The 16,198-nt window shown below is 51.7% G+C and overlaps 1 protein-coding gene and 1 pseudogene across 1 annotated transcript in view; one reads left to right on the top strand and one right to left on the bottom strand.

The window, feature by feature from the left end:
* The window catches only part of LOC142246722 (uncharacterized), a 294,524-nt gene that overhangs the window by 146,645 nt on the left and 131,681 nt on the right, over positions 1-16,198 (bottom strand). The gene's annotated exons all lie outside the window — the stretch shown is intronic.
* The window catches only part of LOC142245452 (uncharacterized), a 30,233-nt pseudogene continuing 15,436 nt past the window's right edge, over positions 1,402-16,198 (top strand).

Here is a 16,198-nt window from a genome sequence, read left to right on the forward strand (position 1 = left end):
CTTTGAACACTATCCCCCAAACAAGCTGCCCCTCTTTATATATATCCTCACACACACACACAATGCTCCACTGTATATCACCCCACACACATTGTCTCTCTGCATAATATCCTCCTGGTATATATGTCCAAATCCTGGTATATATGTCTGCATCTTGGGCCCTTCCTGGTATGCATGTCCCCATCCTGGTTTATTGTTCCCTTCCTAGCATAAATGTCCTCTTCCAGGTATATATGTCCCCATCCAGGGACCCTCCTGGTATGCATGTCCCCATCCCAGTTTATTTGTCTCTATCCTGGTATATATGTCCAATCCTGGGCACCTCCTGGTATGTATATCCCACTCCTGGGCACATTCTGCTATATATGTCCCCATCCTGGTTTCTGTCCCCTTCTTGGTATATATGTCCTCCTCCTGGTATATATGTTCCCATCCTGGTTTATTTGTCTCTTTCCCAGCATATATATCCCCATCCTAGGCTCCTCCTGATGTATATATATTCCCCTCCTGGGCACATTCTGGTATATATGTCCCATCCTGGTTTTTGTCCCCTTCCTGGTATATATCTCCTCCTTCTTGTGTATATGTGCCTTTTCTGGGTCTCTCCTCGTATATTTGTCTACTGCAAAAAGAAAAAAAAAACAAAAAAACATTTTACTCACCCTCCCCGACTCCCACGTCCTGCAGCATCCTCTCTGAGCAGCGATGCATTTCAGCTGATTGTGTGCCCTCCACACATCCAGCTAAAGCATGGCAGGGGCTGCAATCAGTGGGCCCCCACCCGCGGCTGGAGTCAGCGGCCCCTCACCTCCTGCAGCTGGAGTCGGCGCCCCCCTTGTGGCCGGAGTCGCCCCACCCCTGCCACCCCCCCCCGCGGCCGGAGTCGCCCCACCCCTGCGCCCCCCCCCCCCGGAGTCGCCCCACCACTGCCCCCCCTCCCCCGGCGGCCGGAGTCGCCCCACCCCTAAATCCCCCCCCCCGCGGCCGGAGTCGCCCCGGCGCCCCACCACCACCACCACCCGCGGCCGCAGTCGGCGCCCCCCCCCCCACCACCCGCGGCCGGAGTCAGCGCCCCCCCCCCCCCGACACCCTGCGGCCGAAGTCAGCGGCACCCCCCCCCGCGGTTGGAGTCAGCGGGCCCCCAGCACCCCCCGGCGATCTTCAGCTCATAGAGCGCCTACCTCTCCCTGCCGGATGCCACGAGCTCGCCATCTCCTCGTTGCCCGCAGCACTGTGATGAAGTGCAGAGTGATTACCTCATCACATTGGGCTGCTCCGTTATGACGCGCTGCCTCCCTGCTCTTCTCCACTCACAGTGCCTCCCCACCACATGACTAATTTGCCTGCAATGCCCTAGATGGACTTTGCACGCACCTTAGTCATGTGCAGACTGCAGTTGTGGCTGAAGCGACACTGCCGGGCCCCGCTGCTGCAGCTGTGACTGGGTGAAGATGGTGGGCCCGGCTGGCCAGGGGCTACATAAAGCTAAGTAAGTAACCGGCGGCGTTTACAGTAAAAACACAGTGCTGGGACCAGAGGAGCCAGGAAATTTACAACTTCTTACCTCTCTCGCACAAGTCGCACATACTTAAAGCCGGCCATGTGCAACAGATGCACATATATAGGCAGGGATTCACACACGGACACAGGCAGGTTTATATACTGTGTACATACATACATACATACATACATAATATATATATAGGCTAGCATGTGAAATAGAACAAACAAGAAGTAAAGATAGAAAGAGACCATCAGTATATAAAGACTGCAATAAGTAACGGATACAGAGAAAAACCACATGTCCCAAATATCATGCACTTACCTCAGAGGAATGGCAGTGTGTGTGTGCTGCTCGGCAGTGTGTGTGTGCTGCTCAGCAGTGTGTGTGTGCTGCTCGGCACTAGCAGTGTGTGTGTGCTGCTCGGCACTGGCAGTGTGTGTGTGCTGCTCGGCAGTGTGTGTGTGCTGCTCAGCAGTGTGTGTGTGCTGCTCAGCAGTGTGTGTGTGCTGCTCAGCAGTGTGTGTGTGCTGCTCAGCAGTGTGTGTGTGCTGCTCAGCAGTGTGTGTGCTGCTCAGCAGTGTGTGTGTGCTGCTCAGCAGTGTGTGTGTGCTGCTCAGCAGTGTGTGTGTGCTGCTCAGCAGTGTGTGTGTGCTGCTCAGCAGTGTGTGTGTGCTGCTCAGCCGTGTATCTCACCATGAGGCGGAGGGGAGGGGTGTAAAAGGGTCTAACTGGAAGTGACAAAGCTGGAGCAGCAGGAAGTGGGGCATGGAATGTGTATAAGGAATAGCACAGGAAGTGCGGCCAAGAAAGGAGGAGCAACAGGATGGAAGTGGGGCAATATCTGTACAATAAAGATAGCTGAAGTAGGGAATAAGAGGGACAATATAAAGAACAAGTATATATAAGAGCAGAAATGTACTGAAAAGAGAGTGGAGATAACAAAAATTAGGAAAGAGAAGATTAGACAGAAAGGAAATGACACAAAAGATAAATTGCAGCAAAACCTATAAAGCGAGGAAAAGGCTCCAATAACCAGATTAGACCTGGGGAAAGGGAAAGATAGGGATCGGGGGTGGGGGGGAAATGGATGCAAATTGAGTAAATAGTATCGTATACCGTATCAATTGGAAAAGATGTCACCCAGGACAATTGAACTCTCTGATGAGACCTGTAGGGAGGGTCTGTAGTCTCCTATTGCTCCATGGCGTGAAGGGGCAATTGTGCATTGTTTTGATGTAACATTATTGACCATATTCCCACCTCCATTCAGAAATTTACCTTTTACCTCCTGTCTCTCGCTCTTTAATTTTGTCTCAAATTTCCTGTCTCTCTCTCGTCTCCTGTCCCTCTATTACCTCCTGTCTCTCTCTCTCTCGTCTCCTGTCCCTCTATTACCTCCTGTCTCTCTCTCTCTCGTCTCCTGTCCCTCTATTACCTCCTGTCTCTCTCTCTCCCCTCCTGTCTCTCTCTTCCCTCCTGTCTCTCTCTCTTCCCTCCTGTCTCTCTCTCTCTTCCCTCCTGTCTCTCTCTTCCCTCCTGTCTCTCTCTCGTCTCCTGTCCCTCTATTACCTCCTGTCTCTCTCTCGTCTCCTGTCCCTCTATTACCTCCTGTCTCTCTCTCGTCTCCTGTCCCTCTATTACCTCCTGTCTCTCTCTCTCTCGTCTCCTGTCCCTCTATTACCTCCTGTCTCTCTCTCTCCCCTCCTGTCTCTCTCTCCCCTCCTGTCTCTCTCTCTCCCCTCCTGTCTCTCTCTTCCCTCCTGTCTCTCTCTCTCCCCTCCTGTCTCTCTCTTCCCTCCTGTCTCTCTCTTCCCTCCTGTCTCTCTCTTCCCTCCTGTCTCTCTTCCCCTCCTGTCTCTCTTCCCTCCTGACTCTCTCTTCCCTCCTGTCTCTCTCTCTCTTCCCTCCAGTCTCTCTCTTCCCTCCTGTCTCTCTCTCTTCCCTCCTGTCTCTCTCTCTCTTCCCTCCAGTCTCTCTCTTCCCTCCTGTCTCTCTCTCTTCCCTCCTGTGTCTCTTCCCTCCAGTCTCTCTCTTCCCTCCTGTCTCTCTCTCTCTTCCCTCCAGTCTCTCTCTTCCCTCCTGTCTCTCTCTCTTCCCTCCTGTGTCTCTTCCCTCCTGACTCTCTCTTCCCTCCAGTCTCTCTCTTCCCTCCTGTCTCTCTCTCTTCCCTCCTGTCTCTCTCTCTTCCCTCCTGTCTCTCTCTCTTCCCTCCTGTCTCTCTCTCTTCCCTCCTGTCTCTCTCTCTCTTCCCCTCCTGTCTCTCTCTCTTTCCCTCCTGTCTCTCTCTCTTCCCTCCTGTCTCTCTCTCTTCCCTCCTGTCTCTCTCTCTTCCCTCCTGTCTCTCTCTCTCTTCCCTCCTGTCCTCTCTCTCTCTTCCCTCCTGTCTCTCTCTCTTCCCTCCTGTCTCTCTCTCTTCCCTCCTGTCTCTCTCTCTTCCCTCCTGTCTCTCTCTCTTCCCTCCTGTCTCTCTCTTCCCTCCTGTCTCTCTCTCGTCTCCTGTCCCTCTATTACCTCCTGTCTCTCTCTCGTCTCCTGTCCCTCTATTACCTCCTGTCTCTCTCTTCCCTCCTGTCCCCTCTATTACCTCCTGTCTCTCTCTCGTCTCCTGTCCCTCTATTACCTCCTGTCTCTCTCTCTTCCCTCCTGTCTCTCTCTTCCCTCCTGTCTCTCTCTCGTCTCCTGTCCCTCTATTACCTCCTGTCTCTCTCTCGTCTCCTGTCCCTCTATTACCTCCTGTCTCTCTCTCTCTCGTCTCCTGTCCCTCTATTACCTCCTGTCTCTCTCTCTCTCGTCTCCTGTCCCTCTATTACCTCCTGTCTCTCTCTCTCCCCTCCTGTCTCTCTCTTCCCTCCTGTCTCTCTCTCTTCCCTCCTGTCTCTCTCTCTCTTCCCTCCTGTCTCTCTCTTCCCTCCTGTCTCTCTCTCGTCTCCTGTCCCTCTATTACCTCCTGTCTCTCTCTCGTCTCCTGTCCCTCTATTACCTCCTGTCTCTCTCTCGTCTCCTGTCCCTCTATTACCTCCTGTCTCTCTCTCTCTCGTCTCCTGTCCCTCTATTACCTCCTGTCTCTCTCTCTCCCCTCCTGTCTCTCTCTCCCCTCCTGTCTCTCTCTCTCCCCTCCTGTCTCTCTCTTCCCTCCTGTCTCTCTCTTCCCTCCAGTCTCTCTCTTCCCTCCTGTCTCTCTCTCTTCCCTCCTGTCTCTCTCTTCCCTCCAGTCTCTCTCTCTCTTCCCTCCTGTCTTTCTCTCTTCCCTCCTGTCTCTCTCTTCCCTCCTGTCTCTCTCTTCCCTCCTGTCTCTCTTCCCTCCTGTCTCTCTTCCCTCCTGACTCTCTCTTCCCTCCTGTCTCTCTCTCTCTTCCCTCCAGTCTCTCTCTTCCCTCCTGTCTCTCTCTCTTCCCTCCTGTCTCTCTCTCTCTTCCCTCCAGTCTCTCTCTTCCCTCCTGTCTCTCTCTCTTCCCTCCTGTGTCTCTTCCCTCCAGTCTCTCTCTTCCCTCCTGTCTCTCTCTCTCTTCCCTCCAGTCTCTCTCTTCCCTCCTGTCTCTCTCTCTTCCCTCCTGTGTCTCTTCCCTCCTGACTCTCTCTTCCCTCCAGTCTCTCTCTTCCCTCCTGTCTCTCTCTCTTCCCTCCTGTCTCTCTCTCTTCCCTCCTGTCTCTCTCTCTTCCCTCCTGTCTCTCTCTCTTCCCTCCTGTCTCTCTCTCTCTTCCCTCCTGTCTCTCTCTCTTCCCTCCTGTCTCTCTCTCTTCCCTCCTGTCTCTCTCTCTTCCCTCCTGTCTCTCTCTCTCTTCCCTCCTGTCTCTCTCTCTCTTCCCTCCTGTCTCTCTCTCTTCCCTCCTGTCTCTCTCTCTTCCCTCCTGTCTCTCTCTCTTCCCTCCTGTCTCTCTCTCTTCCCTCCTGTCTCTCTCTTCCCTCCTGTCTCTCTCTTCCCTCCTGTCTCTCTCTTCCCTCCTGTCTCTCTCTCTTCCCTCCTGTCTCTCTCTTCCCTCCTGTCTCTCTCTTCCCTCCAGTCTCTCTATTACCTCCTGTCTCTCTCTCGTCTCCTGTCCCTCTATTACCTCCTGTCTCTCTCGTCTCCTGTCCCTCTATTACCTCCTGTCTCTCTTTCCTAATAATAATAATAATAATAAAGTTTATTTATATAGCACCAACATATTTCTCATCCCTTACTGTCATCCTCACTACCTCCTGCGTGTCCATATACTTTTCCCCCTCACTCCCCATCCTGCCCACTTGCTCCTCATACCATGTCACTCTTTATTCTGTGTCCTCAAAATTTCTTTCCCATTTGCTCCCCATACCATGTCTGTATACGTCACCCCTCCCTCTCCCCATACATCCCCCCGCATCCTCCCTCTCCCCATACATCCCCCGCATCCTCCCTCTCCCCATACATCCCCCCGCATCCTCCCTCTCCCCATACATCCCCCCGCATCCTCCCTCTCCCCATACATCCCCCCGCATCATCCCTCTCCCCATACATCCCCCCGCATCGTCCCTCTCCCCCATACATCCCCCCGCATCGTCCCTCTCCCCATACATCCCCCCGCATCGTCCCTCTCCCCATACATCCCCCCGCATCGTCCCTCTCCCCATACATCCCCCCCGCATCCCCCCTCTCCCCATACATCCCCCCGCATCGTCCCTCTCCCCATACATCCCCCCGCATCCTCCCTCTCCCCCTACATCCCCCCATCCCCCCGCATCCTCCCTCTCCCCATACATCCCCCCGCATCCTCCCTCTCCCCATACATCCCCCCGCATCCTCCCTCTCCCCATACATCCCCCCGCATCCTCCCTCTCCCCATACATCCCCCCCGCATCCTCCCTCTCCCCATACATCCCCCCCGCATCCTCCCTCTCCCCATACATCCCCCCGCATCCTCCCTCTCCCCATACATCCCCCCGCATCCTCCCTCTCCCCATACATCCCCCCGCATCCTCCCTCTCCCCATACATCCCCCCGCATCCTCCCTCTCCCCATACATCCCTCCGCATCCTCCCTCTCCCTATACATCCCCCCGCATACTGCCTCTCCCCATGCATCACCCCTCATCATTTCTCTCCCCATACATCACCCTTCCTCATTTCTCTCCTCATACATCACCCCTCCTCATTTCTCTCCCCATACATCACCCCTCATCATTTCTCTCCCCATACATCGCCCCTCATCATTTCTCTCCCCATACATCTCCCCTCATCATTTCTCTCCCCATACATCATCCCTCATCATTTCTCTCCCCATACTGTGCCCAAAGATGCTTCCCCCCTCCCCAACCTCTCTTCCCACCATACTGTCAAAAGATCGTTCCCCCTCACCTCTACTGTGTCTATAGATACTGCTCCCTTCACATCCTCTCTCCTCCATACTGTCTTTAGATACTGCCCCCTCCCCAACCTCTATCCCCTCATAATGTGTACATAGATACCTCCCCCCCTCACCCCATAATGTTCCTCTGTTTGTGTCTTCAGCTCCACACTGGAGCGCTTATCAGCGCTCTCTGCCGCCTCTGCGTTGCGGGCCATTCTTCCGGGTCAGCAGTGTGATCAGCTGACTGATCACATGACAGCCGTCGCTCTGACCCGGAAGTCAGCGCTGGCGTCACGGCTCCAATTGTCCTTGCGACTGACAGATACGAGGACAATTGAGCAGTTGGAGCCGCGCACTGCAGATTCTATGAGTGCGGCTATCAGCGTGACCGCTGCGCTCAGAGAATAGCGGCTCCCACTGCAGAATGCCAACCGCACCCCCTGGGGAGACTTTCACAGTGCAGCATCTGGCAGCCTGACAGAGCCCCCCTCACAGTTGTGCCCGGGGCAGATGCCCCGCCAGCCCCACCCCCACCAGATACGCCCCTGTCTACAGGCAAGGGTAAACACACTCAGAAGGAAGGAAGGCTGCACTCATCTCAGAATTGCTAGAGTGAACAGGATAGCAAGTTAAGGTAATTACTTCTTAAAAGCATATTTAAATTTTCAATAAACTGTGCATAAATCAATAGTCCATTATACTGTATGTTCTCTGTATGCTTGATGCTTATTTGTTTTTTCTTTGAGCTCATGTACTTTTGGGAGGATAGCTTATATACAATATACATACAATCAGGGGCGTAACTACCGTGGTCACAGCGGTCGCCATTGTGACCAGGCCCAGGTGGTTAGCGGCCCGCGGCCGGCCGGCAGATCAGCAGCCAGCTCCTTTCTATGAGAGAGGAGCTGCGCTGTTCTGCCGCAGACCACGCGGCGCGGCGGCCGCTATATGACCCGGTCGCCACCGCTGACACCGGGCCCCCCTGCCTGGCGTCAGCGGTGGCGTCACCGCGCTCCTGTCTCATCGCGCTCCCGTCTCACCACGCCCCTTGCTTTGATATTGCATAGAGCGGACGGTGCCGCTCTACGCATCATCATTCTTCCACCGTGCCTGCGCGGTGACGTCACTCCTGTGCAACTGCTGTGTGTGGTGAGAGCACAGAGCGCAGGAGGATGCCGACCGGAGCCATGGGAGAACGAGGACAGAAGTGATAACGAGCAGCGGTGAAACAAGTAGAGGTGAGGACAGAGCTGCGGTGGAAGAAGAAGAGAGGTGAGTACTTTTTTTTTTGTTTTTTTTTATAAATCAGTGAGTACACGGGGAGGCTGGCTGTAGGACACATGGAGTCCTTGGGGGGGCTGGCTGCATGACACATGGAGGCCCTGGGGGGGGGCTGGCTGCATGACACATGGAGGCCCTGGGGGGGGGCTGGCTGCATGACACATGGAGGCCCTGGGGGGGGGGCTGGCTGCATGACACATGGAGGCCCTGGGGGGGGGCTGGCTGCATGACATATGGAGGCCCTGGGAGAGCTGGCTGCATGACACATGGAGGCCTGGATAGGCTGACTGCATGACACATGGAGGCCCTGGGGGGGGGCTGGCTGCATGACACATGGAGGCGCTGCACATGGAGGCGCTGGGGACACATGGAGGCCCTGGGGGGGGTTTGGCTGCATGACACATGGAGGCTGGCCCTGGGGGGGGTTGGTTGCATGACACATGGAGGCCCTGGGGGGGGCTGGCAGCATGACACATGGAGGCCCTGTGGGGGCTGGCAGCATGACACATGGAGGCCCTGGGGGGGCTGGCTGCAGGACACATGGAGGCCCTGGGGGGGGGTTTGGCTGCATGACACATGGAGGCCGGCCCTGGGGGGGCTGGCTGCATGACACATGGAGGCCCTGGGGGGTGGCTGGCTGCATGACACATGGAGGCTCTGGGGGGCTGGCTGGCTGCATGACACATGGAGGCCTGGAGGGGCTGACTGCATGACACATGGAGGCCCTGGGAGAGCTGGCTGCATGACACATGGAGGCCCGGGGGGGGGCTGGCTGTATGACACATGGAGGCCTGGAGTGACTGACTGCATGACACATGGAGGCCCTGGGGGGCTGGCTGCGTGACACATGGAGGTCCTGGTGGGGGCTGGCTGTGTGACACATGGAGGCCCTGGAGGGGCTGACTGCATGACACATGGAGGCCCTGGGGGGTGCCTGGCTGCATGACACATGGAGGCCCGGGGGGGGGCTGGCTGTATGACACATGGAGGCCTGGAGTGACTGACTGCATGACACATGGAGGCCCTGGGGGGCTGGCTGCATGACACATGGAGGCCTTGGAGGGGGGCTGGCTGCAGGACACATGGAGACCTTGGGGGGGGGGCTGGTGGCAGGACACATGGAGGCCCTGGGGGGGGGGGTTGGCTGCATGACAAATGGAGGCCGGCCCTGGGGGGGTTGGTTGCATGACACATGGAGGCCCTGGGGAGGGGCTGGAGGCATGACACATGGAGGCCCTGTGGGGGCTGGCTGCAGGACACATGGAGGCCCTGGGAGAGCTGGCTGCATGACACATGGAGGCCCGGGGGGGGGGGGCTGGCTGCATGACACATGGAGGTCTATGGAGATGCATGATACTTGGAGGTCTATGGGGCTGCATTATACATGGAGGTCTATGGGGATGCATAATAAACATGAAGGACACCTTATACATGGACTATATGGGTGCATTATACATGGAGGAGTATGGGGCTGCATAATACAATATGAAGGTTTATGGGGCTGTATTGTAATACATATAGGACTATGTGGGCTACATTATAATATATGGAGGACTATGGAGGTTACTTTGTACATAGAGGACTATGGGGGTGCGTTATAAAACATGGAGGACTATGTGGTGCAGTATAATATATGGAGAACTATGTGGTGAATTATAATACATGGAGGACTATGGGAAATGTGTTATAATACCTGGAGGACTATGGAGGTACATTCTAATACAGTTAGGTCCAGAAATATTTGGACAGTGACACAAGTTTTGTTATTTTAGCTGTTTACAAAAACATGTTCAGAAATACAATTCTATATATAATATGGGCTGAAAGTGCACACTCCCAGCTGCAATATGAGAGTTTTCACATCCAAATCGGAGAAAGGGTTTAGGAATCATAGCTCTGTAATGCATAGCCTCCTCTTTTTCAAGGGACCAAAAGTAATTGGACAAGGGACTCTAAGGGCTGCAATTAACTCTGAAGGCGTCTCCCTCGTTAACCTGTAATCAATGAAGTAGTTAAAAGGTCTGGGGTTGATTACAGGTGTGTGGTTTTGCATTTGGAAGCTGTTGCTGTGACCAGACAACATGCGGTCTAAAGAACTCTCAATTGAGGTGAAGCAGAACATCCTGAGGCTGAAAAAAAAGAAAAAATCCATCAGAGAGATAGCAGACATGCTTGGAGTAGCAAAATCAACAGTCGGGTACATTCTGAGAAAAAAGGAATTGACTGGTGAGCTTGGGAACTCAAAAAGGCCTGGGCGTCCACGGATGACAACAGTGGTGGATGATCGCCGCATACTTTCTTTGGTGAAGAAGAACCCGTTCACAACATCAACTGAAGTCCAGAACACTCTCAGTGAAGTAGGTGTATCTGTCTCTAAGTCAACAGTAAAGAGAAGACTCCATGAAAGTAAATACAAAGGGTTCACATCTAGATGCAAACCATTCATCAATTCCAAAAATAGACAGGCCAGAGTTAAATTTGCTGAAAAACACCTCATGAAGCCAGCTCAGTTCCGGAAAAGTATTCTATGGACAGATGAGACCAAGATCAACCTGTACCAGAATGATGGGAAGAAAAAAGTTTGGAGAAGAAAGGGAACGGCACATGATCCAAGGCACACCACATCCACTGTAAAACATGGTGGAGGCAACGTGATGGCATGGGCATGCATGGCTTTCAATGGCACTGGGTCACTTGTGTTTATTGATGACATAACAGCAGACAAGAGTAGCCGGATGAATTCTGAAGTGTACCGGGATATACTTTCAGCCCAGATTCAGCCAAATGCTGCAAAGTTGATCGGACGGCGCTTCATAGTACAGATGCACAATGACCCCAAGCATACAGCCAAAGCTACCCAGGAGTTCATGAGTGCAAAAAAGTGGAACATTCTGCAATGGCCAAGTCAATCACCAGATCTTAACCCAATTGAGCATGCATTTCACTTGCTCAAATCCAGACTTAAGACGGAAAGACCCACAAACAAGCAAGACCTGAAGGCTGCGGCTGTAAAGGCCTGGCAAAGCATTAAGAAGGAGGAAACCCAGCGTTTGGTGATGTCCATGGGTTCCAGACTTAAGGCAGTGATTGCCTCCAAAGGATTCGCAACAAAATATTGAAACTAAAAATTTTTTTTTGGGTTTGGTTTATTTGTCCAATTACTTTTGACCTCCTAAAATGTGGAGTGTTTGTAAAGAAATGTGACAATTCCTACAATTTCTATCAGATATTTTTGTTCAAACCTTCAAATTAAACGTTACAATCTGCACTTGAATTCTGTTGTAGAGGTTTCATTTCAAATCCAATGTGGTGGCATGCAGAGCCCAACTCGCGAAAATTGTGTCACTGTCCAAATATTTCTGGACCTAACTGTATATTAAGGATTATGTGGGACCCTTTATACTATATGGAAGGTTATGTGGGGCCCATTAAAGTATTTGGAGAACTACGGTATATACAAGGGGGGACAAAGATACAAGCAGGGGATGGGAATGTTTTGTGCTGAGGGAAAAAGGCTCTTTCCCTCGGCACTCAGCTTTCCCATGCTGTGCTGTACATCTCTCAGCACCCAGCTTTCCCCTGCTCTGATATGGGAAAGCTGGGTGCTGAGGCAATGATGTATAGCAGAGCATGGGAAAGCTGGGTGCCGAGGACAAGATGGATATCAGAACACGGGAAAGCTGTGTGCTGATAGAGGGATTTCAGATCATGGGAAACCTGGGTGCTGAGGGTAAGAGCCAAGTTTCAGCATCATTATCCTGTATCCCGAGTGTCAGTGTCATTATCCCGTACCCTAAGTGTCGGTGTACGTGGAGGGGGGAGCCCCGGTTCAAATTTTGCACCAGGGCCCATCAAACTCTAATTACGCCACTGCATACAATATACAGGGAAAATACAGCAACAGGATTGATGAGGGCTTATATGAGGACTAGTATAGGTATAGAAGCCAAAACATCAAGTTATTAGCTCTGTGATCAGTTTCTTTGCTCCCTCCTCCCCTCTTTATAGACTGAAGCAATCTGATGTGAAACATTTAGTGATCTGTACCTAAGAAAAGCCTGAGATTGGAAATTCAAAGTAAAGTATATAATGACATATTTCACAAACTTTATATTTGTCATCTGTACTATTGATTTATGCAAAGTTTGTTTTATTTCTATCTAAAATTATACAGTGGGGAAAACAAGTATTTGATACACTGTCGATTCCCACATACAAAGAATGGAGAGGTCTGAAATTTTTATCATAGGTAACTTCATAGGTGAGTTCAACCATATTATTTAACCCCTTCCCTATTGGGGTAAGACCCTATTGGACTTCTTTTTCCACAGTCATTTAATTTCCTGCCAAAGGTGGAGGAAAGAGCATCTCAAACATCATTAACAAGATATTTTGGAAGTGACAAAGTTACTGTAACAATGACAGGAGATGTTTAAAAGACAGCTCATACAGCTTGTTGTGAAGGACAGTGTACCATTATCATTATCTGCACAACCAGCTTTTACAGCTCTTAATGGAGAAATGGCCCGCAAACTTGGTGTTTCTCTGGAAAGAGAACGTGTTAGAAAATTAGTGATTGAAGAAGCCCTTAAACAAAAAGGAAGATCTTAAGACCCTCAAAAGATACTTCATGTTTCTTAAAATGGATGCCTGCCCACGTCACAGAGTGAATTATTTGGTCATCAATGTTCGATATGTTTGTGACAACAAAGAAATTGTTACCAAGACACTGGCAGTAACAGATAGTAAAGCTCATCCCACCGGCCAGTTTCTCCAGGCATTATTGGAAAAAGTTCTGCATGATTACAAACTCAAAAAAGAACAGGTTCTTGCTATTGTAACGGACAATGCTTCAAACAAGATAAGTACAATTAAACTGATGAATGAGAGTAATGAACAACAGCTAGAAGAATTTAGGATTCAGTATGTGTGAGATGGAGCCACAGCGCTGTTTATGTAACTGAGGAACAAGCAGATATTACAACAGAACAGCAAAATGATACTTTAGAATTAGATGATCTTGTTGAAGCTGCTTCAAAACACTTTCATATTCATCACATGCGCTGTGTTGTGCACACGCTGCAGCTGGCAATAAGAGATAGTTTGCAAGAGGGGCATGCTGGAAATCTGATTGGAAAAGTGAGGAAATTGGTTATTGCCGCCAGAACCCCTAAAATTGATTCCATCTTGAAGAGACGTGCTGGGAAAGGAGCAATTGTCGGTCAAGCCAGTCGGTGGGGCAGCACTTCTTTAATGATTGAGCGATTGCTTGAACTAAAACAGTTTCTTATAGATATGGCGAACCCTCAGGTAACCCTAAATGAAGGTCAATGGACACAGGCGGCTGAATTGAAGCAATTGCTTTATCACCCATTTACCATGACTAAAAAATTACAAGCTGAGAATTTAACTCCTGGCATTTTCATAAGGGAGTGGAAGACTTTGCTATTTTGCCTGTCCCAAAACGGTGGTTTAATCGCAGATGGCATTTCTGCTTCAATGAAACTGAGAGAGACACAGCTATTGGAAAATAATTTTTTTCTGGCAGCTGTTTATGTGGACCCAAGTCATCGTATACTGCTTGATGATCAACAGCTTACTAAAGGAAAAGAAGCTCTGACTGAGGCAGAAGTTAGGATGAGCAGCTACAGAACTGCCAGGTGCAAGAGGACTTGAATCCTGACAGTGCTACTGCTGCCATATCTTCATCCTCATCAGATGAGGAGTTTAACTTTGACAAGTATTTGGATGACATGGAGCAGGGAAAGCATTGCCGCAAGGAAAAAAATTTCACTCCGTCTCCTATAGCAGCAGATTGACCATATTTTAGCAAAATTTTTCACTTGCTCTCAAATAAATAGACAAATTCAACCATTTATCAAAACTGACTGTGCATGAGACAATTCCTTAAAGGGAACCTGTCACCACTTTTTTGCCCTATAAGCTGCGGCCACCACCACCGGGCTCTTATATACAGCATTCTAATATGTGGTATATAAGAGCCCAGGCCACTGTGAGAACATAAAAAACACTTTATACTTACCTAACGGTCAAGCGGTTGGCTATGTGGGCGTCTCCGTTGTCCGATGCCGGCGCGGCCTCGTTCGGCCATCTTCGTCTTCTGAAGCCGCTGTGCATGACACGTCCGACGTCATACACACTCGCCGGCATTCGGGTCCTGAGCAGCCGCACTTTGATCTGCCCTGAGCAGGGCAGATCAAAGTATTGTAGTGCGCCTGCGCAGGACTGTCGAGTGTGTACGACGTAGACATGTCATGCACGCAGGCTTTAGAAAGAGGACGAAGATGGCCGAAAGAGGAGGCGCCTGCACCGGACAACGGAGATGCCCATATGGCCAACCGCGCAACCGTTAGGTAAGTGTTTTTTATGTATTCACAGCGGCCTGGGCTCTTATATACAGCATGTTAGAATGCTGTAAGAGCCCGGTGGTGGTGGCCGCAGCTTATACACCAACAAAGTGGTGACAGGTTCCCTTTAATACCCGGAAATTGATAGAGATGTTGCCCATGTGGTTACGGCTTTGCCTCCAACCCAAGTTAGTGAAGAGAGGTTGTTCTCTAGCCTTAAAATTAATAGGTCAAATTTGAGGCCATCCATGAAGGAGGCAATTCTATTTCTTAGAACAAATTCATAGACTGCACTAATGTTATTTAGTATGTGTTTGTGTTGAAAACTTACATAGTTTATTACATAGTGTGTATGCATATGTATATACGGTATATATATGTAATCTATATTACATAGTGTATTACATATTTACAATTTATTAATTACTAAAGTTGTATTCCAATAAATATATTTCATGTTCTAAATATCTTGATTATTGTATCATAAAAATGATTAAATGTCTGATGTTCACATTGTACTACAATACATTTTTTGGTGCAAGGGAAATTGAGGAGTCGGAGTCGCAGGTTTGGCTTACCGACTCCACATCCCGGCCTCGCAGCCCCTCACACCCCATCCTCGCAGCCCCTCACACCCCATCCTCGCAGCCCCTCACACCCCATCCTCGCAGCCCCTCACACCCCAGCCTCGCAGCCCCTCACACCCCAGCCTCGCAGCCCCTCACACCCCAGCCTCGCAGCCCCTCTCCCCAGCCTCGCAGCCCCTCTCCCCAGCCTCGCAGCCCCTCTCCCCAGCCCCTCTCCCCAGCCTCGCAGCCCCTCTCCCCAGCCTCGCAGCCCCTCTCCCCAGCCTCGCAGCCCCTCTCCCCAGCCTCGCAGCCCCTCTCCCCAGCCTCGCAGCCCCTCTCCCCAGCCTCGCAGCCCCTCTCCCCAGCCTCGCAGCCCCTCTCCCCAGCCTCGCAGCCCCTCACCCCAGCCTCACACAGCCCCTCTCTTCAGCCTCACACAGCCCCTCTCTTCAGCCTCACACAGCCCCTCTCTTCAGCCTCACACAGCCCCTCTCTTCAGCCTCACACAGCCCCTCTCTTCAGCCTCACACAGCCCCTCTCTTCAGCCTCACACAGCCCCTCTCTTCAGCCTCACACAGCCCCTCTCTTCAGCCTCACACAGCCCCTCTCTTCAGCCTCACACAGCCCCTCTCTTCAGCCTCACACAGCCCCTCTCTTCAGCCTCACACAGCCCCTCTCTTCAGCCTCACACAGCCCCTCTCTTCAGCCTCACACAGCCCCTCTCTTCAGCCTCACACAGCCCCTCTCTTCAGCCTCACACAGCCCTTCTCCTCAGCCTCACACAGCCCTTCTCCTCAGCCTCACACAGCCCTTCTCCTCAGCCTCACACAGCCCCTCTCTTCAGCCTCACACAGCCCTTCTCCTCAGCCTCACACAGCCCTTCTCCTCAGCCTCACACAGCCCTTCTCCTCAGCCTCACACAGCCCTTCTCCTCAGCCTCACACAGCCCCTCTCTTCAGCCTCACACAGCCCTTCTCCTCAGCCTCACACAGCCCTTCTCCTCAGCCCCACACAGCCCCTCTCTTCAGCCTCACACAGCCCCTCTCTTCAGCCTCACACAGCCCTTCTCCTCAGCCTCACACAGCCCTTCTCCTCAGCCTCACACAGCCCCTCTCTTCAGCCTCACACAGCCCCTCTCTTCAGCCTCACACAGCCCTTCTCCTCAGCCTCACA

The sequence above is a fragment of the Anomaloglossus baeobatrachus genome, chromosome 7, assembly GCF_048569485.1.
Source record: "Anomaloglossus baeobatrachus isolate aAnoBae1 chromosome 7, aAnoBae1.hap1, whole genome shotgun sequence".
In the NCBI taxonomy this organism is placed as follows: domain Eukaryota; kingdom Metazoa; phylum Chordata; class Amphibia; order Anura; family Aromobatidae; genus Anomaloglossus; species Anomaloglossus baeobatrachus.